Source organism: Cinclus cinclus, chromosome 31, assembly GCF_963662255.1.
Source record: "Cinclus cinclus chromosome 31, bCinCin1.1, whole genome shotgun sequence".
NCBI lineage: Eukaryota > Metazoa > Chordata > Aves > Passeriformes > Cinclidae > Cinclus > Cinclus cinclus.
In genome coordinates, this window is record NC_085076.1 from 430,529 (window position 1) to 442,797 (window position 12,269).

The following is a 12,269-nucleotide window of genomic DNA, read 5'->3' on the forward strand; positions in this document are numbered from 1 at the left end:
CAAGCCCTGCCATATGGCACTCCTCCAGCATTCCCAGCGGTGGGAAAGCTCATCCAGTGGGATCACCAGCACTCACCATACCACTCAGTGCAGATCTGGGGTATAGGTGGGTGGTGTATCCCCCCTGGCCCCAAGGATGCTTGTACCCACCACCAGCTGCTTTGAGGCTGTGGATAACTGGCACTGGACATTGTGGTGAGACAGGAACAGAAAGAGTTACTCAACCCCCTGAAAAACAGATCCCTGCCCCAGTTCACAGCCCCAAACTGTCCTGGCACAGAGATGGGAGCCATTGTTGGACCTGTTGGATTTCTTGTGGGTAGCACAGACTGATTTATCTGGGTTGCAGCTACTTTAGGAGCTGGGAATGTAGAGCCCTGTCTCAGAGCGGGGTCTGGGTGCTGCGGCCCGGCTGCCGAGGAGCACAGGGAGCCCAGTGCCAGTGCCATATGCTCGGCTGAGGATCTGGAGCTGTGGGAAGGGCCGGGTTACGGCTGGGAGCCCTGGGAACCCAGCGCAGTGAGGACACCAGAGGCAGGAGCAGCCGCTGGGCCGTGTCCGGCCACACCGGGCAGCAACTCACCCACGAGGGCTCTGTGCCCATGCCGGACACAGAACTGGGACCTTCCACTGCATCTGAGTGCCGAATCCAGCATCCTGACAGCACAACTGGGACCTTCACGGGCAGCTGGTGTCACCTGTGTAGCTTTAGGGACACTCGGACCCCACAGACACACTGTCCCGAGCCCGACCCCCCCCCCATGGAAGCTGAGGCAGAACCCACCATGCCCCCATTACCCCGGGGCAACTGCTCCGGCCGCGGGCCCGGGCGGGACGCTCCTGCCCACCCTGGGGAAAACGAGTGGGTCCAGGCCAGACCCTGAGGGTGGGAGAGGGAAGGTCCCGGCCCAGCACACCCTCCCGCCGGCTACGATTCCCCCTCCCCGGCTCAGCGCAGCCCCGGGCCTGGCTCAGCCCCGCTAGGCCCCGGTTCCCCCCCGGCTCAGCCCCCCTTGGTCCCGGTCCCACCCCGGCCCCGCTCGCTCCCCCCCGCCGCGGCCATTGGCCGCCCGCGCCACCGCCGCCGCCCCTGACGCTGGGCCGGGCCCGGCCATGGTCGCTCCCCGCCGGCTCCGCCGCAGCCCGGGCAGCGGCCGGTCTGCGCCCCGCTCAGGTGGGTCCCTCCCGCTCTCGCGCTTCTTCGCTGTCGGCTTTTTCCCCCCCCTCCTTATAATTGTTATTTTTCATTATTTTTTATTTCTTTCAACGTTTCGCGATTCTGGCGCTACTTCCGAGGACAACCCCACCCCCCCCCCCCACCCCACCTTTCCCCGGGCGCGGAGCCCTGCTCGTCCCGGCTGTGTTTGGGGTGGGGGGAACGGAGGGACCCCCCGAACCCCGCACCGCACGGAGCCGCCCCGAGGCGCGGGGCTGGGCGGGGGCGGGAGCAGCGGCGGCGGCGGCAGCGGCACATCCTCCCCCCGCGCCCCCCTCCTTCCTCCTCCCCCCTCGGCTTCAAAACAAACCGTCACCAAAATGGTGCAGAGGTGAAGGAGGGAGCGGGAGGAAGGGGAAGAAGTGGCGGCTCGGCCTGAGCGCTGCGGGGACAGGTGAGGGCGGCGCGGGACGCGAGACACGGTGGGGTGTGGGATACGCTGGGGTGCGGGACACGGGGGGGATGCGGGTGCCGGGTGCGGCACACGGGGATGGTCCCGCTGGGTGCTGCTGGTGGGGTGGGGGCAGCACTGGGGGTGCCCACCCCGCACTGGGGCGGTGGGCAGCGTGGGACCCCCGTGGTGACAGACCGTGAGCCCACCCGCGGCACTGCGTCCACCCTCGAATGGGACCCGCTGCGGCCTGGCGGGACCCAGGGAGAAGCAGGGCCCAGTGGATTTCGGGAGCTGGGGGGTGCCCTCCCTGGCAGGACATAGGGCGATGACATGGGCACTGTGGGGGGACTCGCCGGCGAGGCTCCGGGTGCCGGTGGGGGCTGCGTTTTGATTGGCAAGAGCAGATTTTGGGAGAGCCGGCGGTAAATCGAGTCCTGGAGCGTCCATGCCTTGGCCGGGAGCCGGCTCTTGAGCTGACAGCTGGGATTGTTTGTCCGGGAGGGCTCAGCGCCTCAGCTCCATCCGACAGCGGCCGGAGCAGGGTATCATGGTGGGGCCAAACCTCGTCACTACTGCCACGGCCTCCCCAGGGTGCCGAGCGCTTCCTTGGCCGGAGGGACCGCGATGCTGAGCAGGGATGCGGTGACAGGGCGGCCGGCATCTGTGGCTTTTCGGCATCTCTGACGCCGGTTTGCCTGCAGCTTTTCGCTTCCCCGCAGCTCCCAAACCCCTTTGGCTTTGTAGTTGTTTTTTATTTTTTTATTTATTTTCCTTTTCTCCCCTCACGCACAAGAGGGTCAGTGAGGCACACGCGTGTGCCACACGCGCAGCTCTTCCCCCTGCACCCGTGGAGCCCCATGATACCTCTAGCTCTGCACGGCCGCCAGCTGGGCTGTCCCCTCTTCTTCATCCTCCACAAGTGTTGGAGCTGCCACGCAGTTTTGGCTGGTGACTCCCCGTTACTGTGGGCAGGGGTCTGGACAGGGACAGAGACGCCTGTGCTGGTGCAAATTGCCCTTGCACTTCAGCTCAGCACCTCTGCCTTCCCCCACCCCGGGAAAGCCTGATCCTCTCCTTCCAAAGCTCTTTCTCTCGCAGTGTGTGGCTGTGTGTGGATTTTTGGGCTGGCGTTGCTTGACCAAGGTGGGTGTTCTGGATCCACTGTCCCAGGACAGCCAGCCTGAAATCTTGCTGCTGATGTGCCATCCTCAGTGCGACGGGAACACTCATCAGGCCAGGGGTGCAGCTTTTTGGTGTAGGTAAGGGTTATTCTGGTTATATTCTGTCCTTCCCTGAGCTGATTTGGTGCTGGTGGCCTTGGCCTGGGGGCGCTAAGCTGTCCCTATCTCTTTGGACCTCCAAAGCAAGCTGCTTGCCCTGCCCTCAGGATCGGTGCCATGGGCTCCTGAATGTCACAGACCTCTGGATGGGCCTCATGAATTCTCCTTTCCACCCCCACCACCTTGCCCTTCAGCCCCTGCAGTTGTCGCGGCTTTGCCAAGCTGAGGCATCTGCACTTGTGCTGGCTCCGAGCAGGTGGCCAGTGTCCCCACAGCGGTGGGGGCCGCTGCTCAGGTTTCTCTGGTGGCTCCGCCACAGCAGGGATTTATTTAACACGCTCGTGTTGAAGGACCACTGGCTCTTGTGTCAGGTGGCTGAGGGCTTCCACTCCTGCCCGGGCTCTCCCTCAGCACAAACTGGCTTGGGAGCTCCTCATGCTGAGCGGTCACGTCCCTATGTGTGCTCAGTCCTGCTGGGGGGCTCTTGGGACCTTGGGAAGTGCTGGCTTTGTCAGTAGGTGACCTTGGGCACATCCCTTTGCTTCCCCTTGCTTTGGTGGTGTTCTCAGAATGGGGGAGGTGGTTAATGTGTTTAATACCCCCCTCCTCACTGCTATGGGGCTCCTGGCTCCTCTTGGGAAGTGCAACTGCAGAGCTGGAAAGGGCTGTTGCTATTTTGTGCTGTCCCTGAGCGGGCAGGGCGGAGGCATGGATGGTGCTGGAGTCACCCAGGGTGGATTTTTCCCAGGCTGCCAAGTGAAACAAGTGGGGTCTGAGTCTCATTTAATGCTGTAGCCCTTTACTGTGACTCTGGCAACATAAAGGAGCCTAAATATGGTCATAAACTGCATCCACTTCAAGGTCCCTTCATGCTGCCAGGGCAGCCTCACGTCGGCTTTGTGAGAGGGAGAACAAAGCCGAAAGTGTCGGACAAAAAGTACGGGAGCGGGACCCAGCTGCTGCGATGCTGGCGTGTGCTGGGAGCTGGTGCCGGCAGCTGCCTGACAGGGAGGTGTGGATTCTGGTGCAGGCCCTGGCTCACAATGGACGTGAGGGTGGGGGGAGATGCTACTTGGCACATCCTGAATAAACAGGAGGGCTTCAACTAGGTGCAGAGGGCTCAGCTACAAGCTATGCATCTGGCACCCTGGGCGAGTTATTTGAACCTAAAAAAGTATCTGTGGTGAGGGGCAGAAATTGCTTTTCCCTCTTTTTTTCCATGCCAGAGCGCTTCCCAGGGTCAGGTTGGCGTTGCCTGGAGTGTGCTGGGAGGAACCCGCCATGGAGTGCTGCGTGGCATGTCTCTGATGGATTGCAGGGACATTTTGGGAATGAAGGGGATAGAGGGAGAGGGGTGTGGGTTGCTGACATTGCCTCTGCTCCCCCGGACCATTGCTGCCCCACTGGGTGCCCCCAGCAGTGGTGGTGAGATGCCATGTGGAGCTGTGATGGTGTGAACTGGCCTGGAAGGTGGTGCCTGAGGCTCAGGAAGTGAGCAGGCAGCATCCCATTAAATCCTCTTAATACCCGGGAGTGCACATGGAGGTGACCCAGGCACGGTGAGCTGCATGGGCGGCGATGGGGCTGCTGTGTCGATGCTGTGCCGGACTTCCCCATCTGCAACCAGAGCTAAAAATATTCCCCTGCCTCACCCCGGCGCCGTCCCATCTGTTGGGAGGGTGAACTCCTCGGGCCAGGGGCTCTTTCTTATTTTTATCGCTATTTTGGCAGTTCCTGGAGGCTGAGCCGTCCCGAGTTCAGAGGTGACTCTATTGTAGATGACAGTGCTGCTCCCGGGAAGGTTCAGCTCTGCTGCTGAGCCTGACGCGGTGAGGAGAAAGCAAGTGAGGAGGAGGAAGGGGAGGAGGAGGAGGAAGGCTGGGGAGGCGTGGAAATGTGTGGCCATGCTGGTGCCGTGGGGTGACCGCTGGGTGCCCCTGGCTGTGCTTGCCCTCCCTGTGCCAGCAGGACTGTGGGGTGCATTACCCCGTCAGCTTCACCCAACACTGTCTGGGACTTCACCGCTCGATGTGACTCTCGGGGGTTTGGTTTTGTTTTTTCCTTTCCTTTTTCCACTAATTAGAGAAGCTTTCAGTAAAAAGCTGAGATTTGTTAATCACTTTGTTTGATCAGAGCACAGGCAGTGCTGAAGACCTCTAGGTTTTTCCCTCTGCCTGTGTGAGCAGCAGTTTGCTTTTGCTTTCAAGATGGATCTCGCCGTCTGCCTGCCAGCAGCTCTGCCTCCCTGGATCTGTCGGTTTGCATCTTGCACTCCACTTTGCTTTGCTCATGGTTCTTCTTTAATTTTTCCTTTCCCCTCACTCTCAATGTCTCCCCGCTATAGCTCCCCACTGCTTGCAAAACAGACAAGAGTCTGCATCCTTTTAAAAATCCTAAAAAAGTGCCCACTTGGAGAACAAAGCAATTTGGAGTGATGTATTTTGGCGGGGAGGTCTAGGTTTGCTTTCTCTTAAATGGGAGAGCTCAAAAGATGAGGGACTTGGGTCTCTGAGCTGCATGGGAGCAGTTTTTTGGGGAAACTTGTCCTTTTTCTGTGAGGGTCATGACAAAGCTGGGGGAACACTGCAGCTGTTCCATAATTCCCAGGCTTCTGAACTACAGGTGAACATCTTCCCCGATATAAAAAGGGACAATGAGATGAGGTGCGTGGAGTGGTGGTAGGTCCTTGCTGCCCACCATTTGTGTCACCCTTCGGGAGCTACCCTGATTGTGGTTGACTGCTGGAATACTGGAACAGCTGCCGGGGCCTGTTGCCAGTGCTGGGTAGTGCCATGGTGCCCAGCGAGACTTTAAAATAGCTTTGTGCCCCTCCAGTCCTCAGCATGTGGTGCTGCTCTTCTGCTGCCACAGGCGAAGCCCGAGCAGCCGGAGCGGTGCCAGGCAGGTGTCCTGGAAGGGTGGGATGATGCCTGTGTTGGGATGTGTCAGTCTCAAGTCACCACCCAGGAGCCACCATGGTGTCCCATCCCGAAGCAACCAGAGTGCACGTTTCAGTCTTTGTGCCGAGCAGGACACGTAGGATTTCTCAGCTTGCAATTAGCCGTTCGTTTTCCTGGAGGAGGCACATGGCTCTGCCCGTGGCTGCGCGTGGAGGGGCTCGCAGCACCCATGGCCCAACCCTCCTTGCTTTAAGTCAGCAGCACTCGTTGGAATGCAGAGGTGGGGAGCTGAGCCCTGGCTGCGCTGGCTGTGCCCTGACACCCAGTCCTGCTGGCACAATGGCTCAAGGTCAAAGCCATGCATAGTGGCTTTGGGCTGCTGCTGGGCATGAGCCGGCGCAGGGTGGAAGCACTCCCACCTCCTGTCCTGAGTCAGTGGTAGTTGGGCTTGGAAAGGGGGTAATTAAATTACCTATTTCTGGACAGGGAGGAAGAGGAGGAGGAGGAATAGTTTCTCTTTCCAGAGCTTCAAACAGCTTCCTGCAAGTGTCCGGCACAAACCCCAAACCGCTTCCAGGAGGAGATGCCTGCAGCTCCCTCAGCTTGGGGCACGGGTGGGGAGCTGGGGGCTTTGGGGAAGGGTGACCTCCCACTGCAGCACTGCTGTTGCATCAGCCTTTTCCTTTTGGAAGGAGGCAGGACTAATCCATGGCTCTCAAATTATTTTTTTACCTTTTTTTCCATCCCCAAAAGTAGTAATGAGATTTGGGGAGTGGCACCTGCCTGTGGGGCCAGGTGGCTGATCTGAGCCCACCCCAGGGCTGCCAAGGAATCATCTTGGGAGTCCTAGTGGGATTCCTCCTTCTCCCCTCTCCTCCTTCTGCCATAAAGGGATTATCAGCATCTCCTGCATGATGGATCCTGCAGCTCACAGTCCCAGGGCTGCTGGGGCTGTGGGCCTGGGGGTACCTGCTCTGGAGGATGTGCTGGAGCTTCAGGTGCAAGGAGTTACTGATGGATATGAGCAGTGGTAATAAATAGCCCTGCTTGGAAATTTTCATCTTTTTTTTTAAATGGAAGTGCCTTTTGGAACAAAGTGACTTTCCTCCATCCTTTTCAAAAGCATCTTTTTTCTTATTTTGAAGATGAAATTTTTCTTTTTACTCTTACATTTTTTCCTTTCCAATTAATGGAGGACTTCAGGGAAAAATTGCTAGGTGCCATACCCAGGAACACATCCCATGTTGTGCAGGTGGGGAAAGTATGTGGGGTCAGATTCATCTGGTTTAGTTTTCCTTAAAAAAGAAATTGAGAATTGGAAATGTTCATGGCATTAGTGAGAATTTTCTATCAAAGCAGACAAAATTTGAGGGGCTGAAAGAAACAGTTTGCTTAAACCTGCTGCATCAAATGTAAGAAAAAAAATACCAGTTAAATAAATTAATTGGATAAAGGACTTCTGTTCCGTAAACGGCTGGCAACATTTCTGGGTTTCTTTCTGGAATTTTTCAGTTGTAAAACCTGAAATCCTCCCCCACCCCTAGCAGTAACCTTGAGACATGGTGCCGGAGCAGGAGTTTCCACTAGCAGGGAAGAAAAAAATTACAATAAAGAATGTGGACAAGTTATTTTCACCAACCAGCCTTTTTTTATTTTGTATGGGCAGTCACCGAGACCATCCTGCACCGCAGCTGCTGTGCACAGTGCTGGGAGCAGGAGATAAACAACTGTGATGAGGGGCTGGGGCAGGGAATGGCAGGGATCAGGCTCCAGGCGTGGGTGCTCTTTGTCCATGGTGGCATCCATGGGGAAAGACCAGTTGCAAGCTTGGGACGGCCAAGAAATGGGTGTTTTTCACCCATTTTGGATATGCAGAGTCAGAGAGTGGCTGTGTGTTTGTGTAACTATAGATGAGGGCTGAGCTGTCATGCTTTGTCTAAATGTGATAAATGTCCCCATGGAGCTGGTACCCACAGGCTTCTTGAAGGCATCTGAGCGAGCTGCGAGCCCTGGGAGGAACTGCCCACTCTGTCCAAATGCCAGTGGTTGGGAATGGTGTCCATCCCTGGGGTGCAGTGTCCTGTGGCACCCGTGGCACCTCCTGTGGCTGAGGACCGTGGTGCTGCTTGGCTGGATGATGGGTGGCAGGTTGGAGTGGCTGAAGACCCCACAGCTTCTTAAAATCCTGGTGTTGCTGGAGCCTGGCTCTGCCACAAGCACCCTCCTTCTGCTGGGAGCTGTGTGGATTTTTGGCCTTTAGAATTCCCCTGCAGGGAGCTCTGGCTTTGGCTCTGTCAGACTCAGAGCCTGACATGCTGCAAGCACTTGGACTGGTTCAGAACTTGCTGGAAGAACCATGGGGGAAGGAAGGTGTTCATGTGTCACCAATTGTGTCTGGTGCTGACACCTCTGGGAAGGTCATGGCGGTGAGGAGGTGCCTCTAGGCACTGTTATCATAGACACATGGAATGGTTTAAGTGGGAAGGGACCTTAAAAATCATGTCATTCCAACCCTCGTGTTTATCCCAGGGGTAAACCACATGTTCCCTGGAGACACGTCTCTGCCCCTGGGAAAAGCCTGCCATAGCAGCAAATTTATTTCAATAACTGGAACAGGATATGTGAAAGGGTTGGGTGAAGGCAGGGCTTACTTGGACGTGGGCTTGGGGCAGTTTTCCATGGAGTATTCTGGTGAGGAGCAGCACTTGGGATCACGTGGACGGTGTGTGCATGCCAGCTCTCCTCTGAGAGCATGGGCCAGTGTGGGGACTCCCAGAAGGGCTCAGGTGGTTGGGATGCAGCCAAACTCAGGCCTCATCTCCAGCCTTATCCCTTGGGTGATGCTTTCCCAGAGAGCTCCATGTGCCACTGGACATCTCACTTTGCATGACTTAAGAGGATTTGATGCCCCATCTCCAGGGTTTTAAGCACAGGGATCAGTCACGGATCCATCCTCAACCTTCCCTGACTCGCCATGGCTGTCCTTCCCACGCGCCGGCAATGAGCCGCCGGGAAAACTAGCACCTCTCGGCTCGCTCGATCAAAAATATCCCCAGTCCTGCGTGGATGCTTGCTGCCAAGATGGGGAGCGGAGCCGGCGCTCCCTCTTAGCAGAAATATGTCGCCTTGCTTGGCGGTGGGGAGGCTGGGATCTGCGGAGCGCTGAGCCCCAGCGCTTTCGAAAATAGAAGCAGAACAAATGGTTGGAGCAAGATGCTGGTGGTGAAGGCAGCCAAGGCCTCTTCCCGCGGCAGCTGGTGGCTGCTTCTTGCTCCTCCATCAATCCTCTCCCCAGAGCTGGCATTTCCTTGTTGGGGGGGGGGGGTGGGGAAAGATGTGAACATCTGGCTCTTGGGGCAGCCTGGGGCACAGCGATGCTTTATTGAGTTCGGTGTGATGCCCTGGGGTTTTGGTACGGTTGGGCTTTGAGTGAGCTGTGAGGATGGCAGGGCAAGAGGGGATTCAGTCGGTGCGAGATAAGGAGGAGACAGGGAGTCGGGTGACGCCAGTTCCTGAAGGGACTTTGTCCCAAAAGGATGAGACAGGTGCTGGGTTGAGCTGCAGGCACCAGCAGGTGCTGACCTGGTGTCAGACAGCTGAGCACAGAGCTGCTGTGCCTTCCACCTGCTCCCACGGGAGGGGTGGGGGTCCCCCTGGGATGAGCTCCTGGTTGCTCCCAGGGGCCCCAGGGGGTGTGGGAGCTGCATTCGGGTGCTGCTGGAGAATGGCCAAGGGCTGGGTTCCTCAGCTCCTGCTTCCCCATGGGCGCTGCTCCTGAGGGGATGAAGCTGCCCGTCCCTGTGCCAGCCACTGGCACCTAGGAGAGGAAGATGGTGAGCCCAGCTCTCAACACAGATCGGGAGGGTTTGGAAAAATCCCCTTAGTTGCCCTCAGGTCTTTCAGCTGTAGGGCCAGATGTGAGTGTGTGCTTTAGTGAGCAAGATTTCACACCTGTCTTTGTGCTGGGGAGAGGTGCTCCAACTGGACGAGGTGGAAGGGGGAAGGTTGGGAAGATGCTTTCCTTATGGGAAGATGTTCTTGCCTTGTCCTTTCCAGTGGAGGGGACCAGCCATGGCGAGCTCAGCATCTGCCTAGGTGACCTTCATTGCCTTTGCTTGGCGAGAGAGCCTGCTTTGCATGTCCTCTCCCCTGCCAGCAGCACTTGCACCGAGCATCGGGGTCTTTTTGTTATGCAAATGTAGCTTTGGTTTTAGCTTCTCAGAGATAAATACCTTTGAGGCTAAATTTGGAGCTGGGGCACTGCTGAAAGCTCCCTGATGGCCCAAGGCCTGACAGGTCAGATGCTGAAGATGGTAGTTTGGGGGTTTGGCTCCCCTTCGGGCAAGGAAACAAAACAGTCACGATATTTTTTCCACTGGGGTTACGCGAGTTTTTTTTGTAGTGAGGAATGAGCATGTTGAATCCTCGTGGGGGGTCCTTGGTACCTGCTGCCATCCTGCACCTGGAGTTCCCACTTTGGCAGTGATGTGCTGTGGTTTTACTTAGGCTTTTAGAGCTCAGGAGACTCTTTTGTCCCAGCATCATGCTGGGATTCGAGGATCCCCACTGAGCTGTGCCCAGGCGAAGGGGCTCCAGTGCAGGACTGAGGCAGTGATGTCTCAGTGCCCCCCAACACTGGCCACCTGGGTTTTGTGGTCAGGATCTCTCTCCCAACCCTCAGAGAGGCTGAGGGGTGCAGGCTGCATGGCCAGAGGACGTGGTGCCAAGTGCCACGCACCAGATTGGAGCTTTTTCTCACCTCCCCACTTGTGTGTGGTGTGGATCTGGCATTCCCCTGGGGCAGTCTGGCTTCCTCTGGGACCTCATGGGTCCCTGGCAGCCCATCTCGCTTGTGATGGGGGTCATGGGCCGTTGGGTTTGAGCAGAGGTGTTTGTGTATGTTCATATTTTTATTTGTGCGTCTTTCGGAAATCTTTCGTCACAGCAGGTGCCGGTTCAGTGCCTGGCAATGGGGTGGGAAGGGCTGCGAGCAGGGTGGAAATGTGGCTAAAACTGGTTTGGCTTCTGTTCATACAGTTTTGCTATTTCTGTGCCACAGGAGGTCTTGAGGTCCCAAGGGTCTGGAGGGGCTGAAGCTGTCGGGTTCCTGGTTCATCCCTCCTGTGAGGTCACAGGTCACCTACCAGCCTGAAAACTCAGAGACACCAGCCCAGGGGCTCTCTAGGGCTGAATCAAGGTGGTGTGATGTTAAGAACACCCTGAGGTATCTCATGTGCTTGCAAAATCATGGGCAGTGGTAGGTTTTATTCCAGCTGAGAGGAACACAGGGTCTCCCACATCCTGCTCGCATGGGATACCTTGGGGACCTGCTATGGGCAAAGCAGGCAGAAAGGAAAGGTGTCAGGAAATAGAGGTAAAAAGGGGAGGGCAGTCCTTTCGGAGCTGCTTCTTTGCAAAGTTTTAACATCTGCTGGGTGCTGAGCTGTGGTGGCCTGGGCTAAGGACACCCCAAAACAGGGTGATCCTGCTCAGGGCCTTGGGCTCCACAAGGTTTTCTGGGGAGATTTAGGACTTGTTGCTGTGCCCTGGCTGGGTGGCTGACTGCATCCCGCAAAGCCCTGTGAGGTCTGGAGTATCCATGGCCAGGGAAGCTGCTGCCCTGACAGTGCCCTGACGTGGGAACTCTGGCTAAGGGACAGGAGCAGGTGCCCATTCCAGGGAAGAGAGTGCTCTAGGTAAACCTTAAAGCCCTTTCCAGGGCCTAAAGGGCTCCAAGAGAGCTGGAGATGACTTTGGACAAGGGCCTGGAGTGACAGGACAAGGAGGGAGCGGCTTCATGCTGACAGAATGCAAGGTTAGGTGGGATGTTGGGAAGAGTATACTCCCTCTGAGGATGGTAAGGCCCTGGCAGAGGTTGCTTAGGTTGCCCCATCCCTGGAAGTGCCAAAGGCCAGGTTGGACAGGGCTTGGAGCAACCTGTGGAAGGTTGTGGAACCTAGTGGAGGGTGTCCCTGCCCATGGCAGGGGGTGGGACGAGACCATCTTTATGGTCCTTTCCAACCCAAACCATTCCATGGTTTCATGATCCCTTGCATCCCTTTAGCTGTGACATGGCCCTGTTCCTCCAGCTTCTGCTGCCCAAGACAAGGTGCTGCCTTGGTTCTTTCTTTCTTTTTCATCCTTTTTTTTCCCTAAATGCATTACCAGTGCATTACGAGTGCAGCTCATCCATATTTCTACCACCTTCTCCCTCCTGTTCTCGTGCTGAAGTCTATAATGCTGAAATTATAGCATCCCCCTCGTCACCATGGCAACACTCAGGGATGTATTTAAAAAAAAAAAAGACCAGAAGCCCTCCAAGGATTATGACTTCAGTGAGGGATCAGGCTGGAGGGGAATCTGGGTCATGGCTGGAGCAGGCTTTTCTTCCAGCCTGTCTTCAGTAATTCCCCTTACAGCGCCCGGGGCCGCGTCAGGGCAGGGCAGAGGAGAGCTGCCACTGGCACCCATGGGTGCCC

The 12,269-nt window shown here is 56.9% G+C and overlaps 1 protein-coding gene across 3 annotated transcripts in view; it reads left to right on the forward strand.

Moving 5' to 3' along the window:
* The first annotated feature begins 1,338 nt into the window (after positions 1-1,338).
* MEF2D (myocyte enhancer factor 2D) overlaps positions 1,339-12,269 on the forward strand; it is a 74,296-nt gene continuing 63,365 nt past the window's right edge. For all 3 annotated transcript variants that reach the window (XM_062511270.1, XM_062511271.1, XM_062511272.1), the window contains exon 1: positions 1,339-1,610. The gene's annotated coding sequence lies outside the window, so the exon portion shown is untranslated. The remainder of the gene's footprint in view (positions 1,611-12,269) is intronic.